Source organism: Macaca nemestrina, chromosome 11, assembly GCF_043159975.1.
Source record: "Macaca nemestrina isolate mMacNem1 chromosome 11, mMacNem.hap1, whole genome shotgun sequence".
NCBI classification, from domain to species: domain Eukaryota; kingdom Metazoa; phylum Chordata; class Mammalia; order Primates; family Cercopithecidae; genus Macaca; species Macaca nemestrina.
Genome location: NC_092135.1, coordinates 5,401,523 through 5,409,548, shown reverse-complemented (window position 1 = coordinate 5,409,548; position 8,026 = coordinate 5,401,523). Strand labels below are relative to the sequence as shown.

Sequence of the window (8,026 nt, the reverse complement as noted above, 5' to 3'; positions counted from 1 at the left end):
AGTCAAGCTCTGTGGATCCCCCAGCTTAGGGTTCTGATAATATCCACCAAGTAAGAGGCTTTGGAGAAACATGCGTGTTTATCTTTCCTGTAACACCAAAGAATAGATCTATGCCCACATCATCACAGGAAAGTTATGCGGGAATGTCCATAATATGTTTACAGGCTGTTTCTCTTTTCTACTTACATTGGTATATTGTGTTCTATGCCACATGGTATGCTGGATAAGTCAATACAGCCTGACCCCATATTTTGTTCTACTGCTTCATTCTTCTCTTAGTTTGAGGTTATCAAAACAAATAAATAATCTTTTTCTCTAAATAGTCTAATTCGTGCCTTAGTTGGTTTCTAGTGACAACCCTCATCTTACAAGCATAAACTGAACTCAGCATTGGAACAGTCGAAATACATACAAATATTTCTCTCACCTCAAAAATGCTCCTTGCCTTTCTGTACTTTTTGTGAAGCAGGTTATATCTTCAGTAGAGGCATAGAAATAAGTGATTGCCTAGCTTTTACTAATATGAAAACTCATGTTTGTTAGCATTAAAGTTTTGTGCAGATTTTCACACTCCTTGTGTTATTTCTTTCCTAAGAAGAAAGATAAGACAAATAGCTCATATGAACTAATCAGGCTTTAGATTCAGTGCTTTATTTCTCCTCCTGGAAGTCTAATGAGAAAAATTATCTATCTTGGGGGAGGAGAATTAGATGATGACAATTCTCCGCCTCAACTTTTGGTTGCTCAACATAAAACACAATTTATACAAAACATTTTCCCAATACCAGAAACTCTAACTTGTATTAGATTTATAGTAGCACACAGATGAGAAAGATCCTTTCCTTAATTGCCAAGCAAGCAATAAACTTTCCCCTTTGATATACAAGGTGAAAAGTGCCAAGATAGCTGAACCAGGAATGAAAAAAACAATCTGAGGAAATCTGTTAAGCCTTAGGAAAAGTGCTACTAAGCAAGGCAAGTGAGAAAGAGACTAGGCAAAGTACTCTGGCCAGCTGTTCCTAAACTCTCTCTCCTGAACAACAGATGTGTTTTATTTTTTGTTTTCATTTTTAATTGACTAATTGTAAACCATAATAAAAATGATTTTTTAAAAAAGTTATTCAGTTCTTGGATTTGCAGCAATATCACATTGCTGTAAAATTCTCTAAACCCTTGCCTTCGGTGTGCACACTTACCTCATTATAGTTCTTACAAAAGTCAGGAAGGGGCGCTGATCCTCAGACCACAGTCTTGTAACCGAGGATCCCAGCCTCAAAATGCATTTTCAAGCTTTTTTTTGGTTTTCTTTTTTGTTTTCACCCTTGAAACATACTTTAAAACTCTTTGTTTTTCCCTTTCTCAGTAGGGACTTCCATGAATAGTACTCACTCACCTAATTTTGCACTTGCTTAGAAATTCCAGGGGCCAATTTTGAAACAAACCAGGCAGAGAGCCCCAGCTGCGGAATCCTCCCACTTAAGGGGAGTTCCAAACAGTTAGCCCCCCACTACCAGACCCAAGTCAGGATAACGCAAACCAGATCTCCAGATGGGCAATTACTCAAGGTTACCATTGAAAAGAGACATGCAGACCCTTTTTGTGCCACGCTGGCATGTTTCTCACGTTTTCCTTCGTACATCCCGTCCTTCAGCCCAGAAGGCAGAGATGGCTCCTTTGAGGAAGAAGACTGGCCATCTCCCATCTGCTAGCATTTGATCAATAAAGTTGCTTTCCTTTCACCACATCCTGCTTCTTGTGTTCTTGGCCTCTGAGCAGCAAGCAGCTGGACTTGAGCCAGTTACACTATGACAAGAACCCTCCCTGAAACTCACCAAATAACCCACTAGTCACCACTGTTCAGGAGCTCTGAGAGGTAAGCATATGAGAAGTAGATTATTTGGCCATTTATTAAAACAAAAACAGTATTTTCTGAATGGAATATATTGTTTTTAAAATTCATTTAGACCCAAATTTTCTGTAGTATTTTAAGAGAGAATGCAGAACCAAGTGCCTGGCATAAAAATAATTGCCCAAATAAATTATCATTGAATGAACAAATAAATACAGTTTACATTACTCTTCACTAAAACCTTGCAGTTTCGAGCACTCAGAAACTCAACTTGATTCTCTTACCCATAACAGCCCCCAACACTCTAAAGCAAGTAAACAAACAAAAGCATGGCATGAAATGGAATACATGCTGTCTTGTGTGCACATGTACACACACACACACACACACACACACACACACACACACACACAGAGTTGCATCTGTCCCCGGACAATAGAATGATCTCTTAAAAATCTTCATTGGAAAATGGTTTAGAGCTCTAGTTGCTGCTACACCCACCCTGTCACAGTGATTGAAAATGACGGGCAGGTAAATACAACATTGACCATCTCAACTGCGCTCTTCTTAATCCATCACAAGGTAACGGATGCTCTTTCCTGCACAAAAGCTGCTTAATTCCCTTCCAGTAACAAGATTTTATTGAAAGTGTCTATTATAACTAATCTAGGAGAATGGCTATTTTTATAACCAGCAGAAAGGAGAAAATGGAAAAAAGATAAGAAATTTTATTCTGCTGTATTTGATCTGTTTTATTACCTGAGAAAACATAATACATATAATCTCTTTGCAGCTGTTTCAAACACTCAGCCCATATTACTTATATCCTATTAGATATAAAATTGTTTATGTGTCACTGCAGTGCACACACACACACACACACACACACGCACACTCACCAGAGAGTTTGACAAAGAAAACAGAAACTTTTCTGTATCAATTTTTCCTTTTGTTTTCCTGTGGTATTTCTTGTACCGCCACCTGACATTGAAATCCTTGTTATTTTTGAACCCAAACCTTTTAAAATGCTCACCTGGAAAGAAAAGGGACAAATGATTTGTTCCTGCTTCTTGAGTTATTAAATCCTGACTTCACAGCAATAGAAAAATCACATGAAACAATTAAAACAAAATACCAACTCTTGGGTGAGGTAAGTTGCAATATGAAAGATAATGCCAACAATTACTGAAAGTTTGTTTACGCTTTAAATATTAATCAGGTTGCTCTAGCTATAGAGGCAACATAGTTAACAAGAAAGTACTGGAAGTGTGTGAACGAACATTCCTTGAGTTGTTCTCGAAATTCTTTTTAGTTCTATAATTGCTTAAAACTTGGTTTATCTTTACCTAACTCATCCAATTTCATCTTTTGCTATAAATGGAATAATAGTTAACGAATATCCATGTCATTCTTCAAACATTCATTGAACATGTGCCGTTGGACCAGAGCGTCTGCTCAAAGAGACAAGATTTCCTTATTCAAAGTTCGTCTTGTTGACGGAGAGACAAATAAAAAATACCTAATTATGAGAGAGCCCCAGAATACTATGAGTTTAAACTAAAGTTGAATGAAAGCATGGGGAAAGATTAATCCAGAGTCCGGCCAAACATTATGCGAGACCTTCCTCCAGCAAGACCTAGAAGGTAAGGAGTGGCTCACGGGATGAATGAGTGTTTATCACTTATGCACCTCTATGTAAACTGACTGCTATTTTAAGTGTATCATTATTAAAAGTAAGGTATGGAAGTCTCCCACTATTACTGTTGAATCGTCTATTTCTCTCATCATGTCAGTTTTGGGGTTTCCTTGATAGTTACATGTATGTTTATATTGTTCTATCTTCTCAAAGGTTTGATAGCTTTATCTTCATAAATGTCATTCTTTGTCTCTAGTAATAATTTTGTCTTAGTATCTATTTTTTTTTTCTGATATTAGTAGAGTCACTCCACTTGACTTTTGGTTACTACTTGCATGGAATATTTTTTTAACCTCCTTTCATTTTTAATTGATTTGCGTCTTTGAATCTAGAGTGTGTTATTTGTAGCCAGCATATAGTTGGATAACATTTCTTGTTTTAATTTTTTCTAAATTTGCTTTAATTATTCTCCATTCTCTGCCCTTTAATTGGAGTGATTAATGTATTTACATTTAATATAACTACTGATAAGGTAGGATTTACAGCTGCCAGGTTGCTCTCTGTTCTCTGTACGTTTTATGCCCCGCCCCGCCCCTCCTTTTCTGTGTTTTGGTCATCCCTCTACTCTTTCATAGCTATCTTCTTTTGTGTTCAATGACATTACCTACTGCATTATTTTAATTATCTTCTCATATTTTACTTTTTCTTGCTTTGTTCAGTTACTTTTTTTAGTGTTTGCCCTGGGGATTACAATTAACACTGTAATTTATAACAGTCTAGTGGACGTTAATATCAACATAATTTCTATAGTATAAAAATGCTTTGTTCTTGATAGCTATATTTTCCCAACTTCTTTTGTGCTCATTGTCACAAATTGTACCCAATTCTCATTATTCATGATATTTGTACTTTTCTATACTTGCTAAAATATATTTGTAACCCTCAAATCAATACAAGTGACACTTTCATGGTCATTGAACAGGTACATAAGGCCAAAAAAAAAACTTAACTTCTTAACTTGCACATTCCCAGATGAGGTTGGACAAGGCAGAGCTCTGTCTTCTTGTTTCAGCTCTCAAGCAGACACGACCAGAGGGGAGAAACAGTAGTGTGCATTGTAGTACAGTGTAAGAAGCCCCAGCTTTAGGGCCAGTTAAATGACATTTGAATATCAACTTTGACAACTGTTAGTGGGATGACTTCAGACAACTGATTTCATATTTCTGAACCTAACTTTCTATTTTGTAAAATTAAGAAAATAGAATCTATCAAAATGAGTTGTTTATAAAATTTGCAATTACAGTCTATGTTATATATGTGGTATGTATATGATAAAACTTATGCTAGGAGCAATGGTTTAGTATTCGCTAATCAGTATTTACAATGACTTTATAGAACATATCTGTAATGAATAATGAGAATCAACTCTACATGTTTGCACACTGCAAGTCAGGATTCTCCCAATAAACAAAACCATTAGGATATGTTTATTTTAAGGAATTGACTCATATGATTGTGGATATGGGCAAGTATAAAATCTGCAGGGCAAGCAAGAGGCTAGACGTTCAAAAGTAGTTGATGTTGCAGTCTTGAGTCTGAAATCTATAGTACAGGCTGGCAGTCTGGAATCAAAGGCACAATTTATTTGTTACAGTTTTGACCAGACTTTCTTCTTCTATGGGAAACGTCAGCTTTTGGTCTTAAGTCCTTTAACTGATTGGATGAAGCCTATCCATATTATATAGGATAATCTTTTTTACTTAAGTTCAACTGACTATACATGCTAATCACATCTACAAAATACCATCACAGTAACATCTAGACTAATGTTTGGCCAAACAAGTAGGTACCATGGCCTAGCCCAGTTGGCATAATGTAACCATCATGATTTATAATTATTGCTTAATAGAATTTTCTTTTAAATCAGATAGGACTAGCAAAGTTAAACAAAAACGTACTTATATTCTCCTGTATGTTTACCAATGTACTTACCTTTTCTAGTGTTCTTGATGTCTTCATGTCATTTTAGTATTGTTCTGAATGAACTGCCTGTTCATTTCTTCATGAAGGACTGACTTCCTTATTATTTTTTTAGGAAAGGCTTGCTAGTGCCAAATTTTCTCATTTTTTATTTTCTAGAAATGCCTTAATTCCTCCATTCTTTACAAAGCAGAATTTTGAGGAATCTAAAATTTTCGTTAAACATTTTTTTCCTTTCAGCACTTTGAATATGTTGTCCCACTGCCTTCTGGTCACCCTTTGTTTCTGATAAGCGATCAACTCTTAATCTTACAGAGGATTTCTTGTATGTGAAGGGTCACTTCTCTGCCATTGCTCTCAAGAATCTCTTTGTCTATTGTTTCAGCAGTGTCATTATCTTGGCAGGGATCTCCTTGAATTTATTATACTTGGAGTATGTTGAGACTCTGAGATGTGCACCTTAATGCTGTTTATTACATTTTGGAAGCTTTTCTGCCATGATTTCTTCAAATATTATTCTGTGCCTGTCTCTCTCCCTCTCTGCTCTCTATCAGGAAATCCCATTGCATGCATATTGGTGCATTTGATCATCCTATACGTTTCTGAATTTCTGTCTGTTGATTTTTCACCATTCTTTTTTCTTTTTGTTTCTTGGATAGGATGACCTCAATTAACTTGTTTCTGCCTGCTTAAATCTGCTGCTAATCTCCTCTAGTGGATTTTTCATTTAAGTTATTGTAGCTTTCAATTCCAGAATTTATAGTTGATTTGTTTTTATCATTTTTATCTCTTTATTGTTATTCTCTATTTGGTAAGATATCGGTTCTTATACTTTCATTCTGTTTGAACATATTTAAAATGCCTGATTAAAATCTATGTCTAATAATTCCAATGTGTGGACTTACTAATGGATAGTTTGATAACCTTTTGGCCCTATGTATGAGCCAAGCCTTTTTTATTTTTGAAGGCCTTGGTTTTTGTTGTTGTTGTTGTTGAAAACAGGACATTTAAAATAATATAATGTGGCAACTTTGGAAATAAATTATCTCCCTGAGTTACGATGTGTTACTTTTTGTTTTAATATTATTGTTGTTTGTTTAGGAACTACTTCTGAATGATTCCATCATGTTTGTGTCATGAAACCTCTTAATAATTATCTTAATGGTCAGCTAATGATTGGACACACATTTCCTTTAATGCTTGGAAACAACAAATCTTCCAGTCTTTGTTGGCAGGCTCTGCATGTGACTTGGAGCACCCTTCAAACACGAAGCCAGAGCCTTTACTTCCTGTTTGTTCAGTGCCTTCAAGGTTAGCAGAGGTGGGAGCTTGGAGCATTTTCAGGGTTTTTTTGGACCATATGCCCACCCTGGGCATGTGTAGAGCAACATGCATGTGTGTGACCTTTTGTATCCCAGGAATACAGCAGGTATTTTCAAAGCTTCCCATGGATATCTCATTCTCAAGAATTTTCTTTTAAACTTTTGGAGTAGCTTATTGTTAGTCCAAATTGTTATTGCCTGCCTAAGGCAGCAGTGATGTTAAACAATTGCCACTTATTATTATTTTTTTTTCATAAATGCCCCAGGAAAAAGACTGTTCACAGTAGAGGAGCTCCAAGTCAGGACAAATAAAGAGAGCTCTGAGAGTGTGGTCTTTCATGGAACTGTCAGACAGGACAGGTAACGATGAGTCTAGGGGAATTACACTTCGAAGGGTTACCAAACCTCCTGCTTCCCGGTGGCTGCCATGCCACTGACCGTGCTTGTTGGCTGCAGGTTTTCAAGGAAACCATGGAGTTGGAGGTGTGGAATGGAAGCAGCACAAGTTTGTTACGCACATGTCCCCTAGAACTTAAAGTATTAAAAAAAAAAAAAGTTATACACTCGAAAGAAAAAAAAAAGGTACAAGAATCCCTGTTAGTCCTGAAATTCAGCTATTTTTCTTAAATAAAAACTTTCACGATTGCTGCAAGTTGTTGGTTCATTTCTAGACTTCTGAAAAAACTTATTCTGAAAACATTTGTGAGTTTTCTTTTTTTTTCTATTTAAAAATTATTTGATTTACATAAACCAATAAAAGGAGAAAGTCAAAAATGAAAAACCATTTTTAACTCCAAGAAAAATTTTACAGGTTTCATATGGACTTGTTTATTATTACAAGACTCATGAGGTCATATTTAGTGATTAAGTGTATCCAGGTTAATAAGCAGTTAAATCTGTTCTGTGAATATTTGTAAGTTTTCTTGTTGCTTTCATGGAGCAAATAATTTTTGAGGTTTCTAGTCTCCCATTTTTACCAAAAAGTATTCCCCTCCAGTTATGTATATTTAAAAAATATTTTGGTTAAACATATACAGATTTCCAAAAAGATTAAATAAATTGGTATCTGGCATAACATTAAGCTGATTTCTCTACTAATTTATTTCTTATTTTATGATATCCACCTCTAACACTAGGATCCAGCCATATTAAGACACTTGCAGTTTCTCTAACATGCCGTAAGTTTTGTAATGCGGAACAAGTTATTCTCTCAGCTAAAATGTCATGTGTATGCTCTTA

General features: G+C 35.6%; 1 long non-coding RNA gene across 1 annotated transcript in view; it reads right to left on the bottom strand.

Moving 5' to 3' along the window:
- Positions 1 to 2,761: 2,761 nt before the first annotated feature.
- LOC105492441 (uncharacterized) overlaps positions 2,762 to 8,026 on the bottom strand; it is a 64,217-nt gene continuing 58,952 nt past the window's right edge. The window contains exon 3 of the long non-coding RNA XR_011609494.1: positions 2,762 to 2,882. This is a non-coding gene — a long non-coding RNA (uncharacterized lncRNA). The remainder of the gene's footprint in view (positions 2,883 to 8,026) is intronic.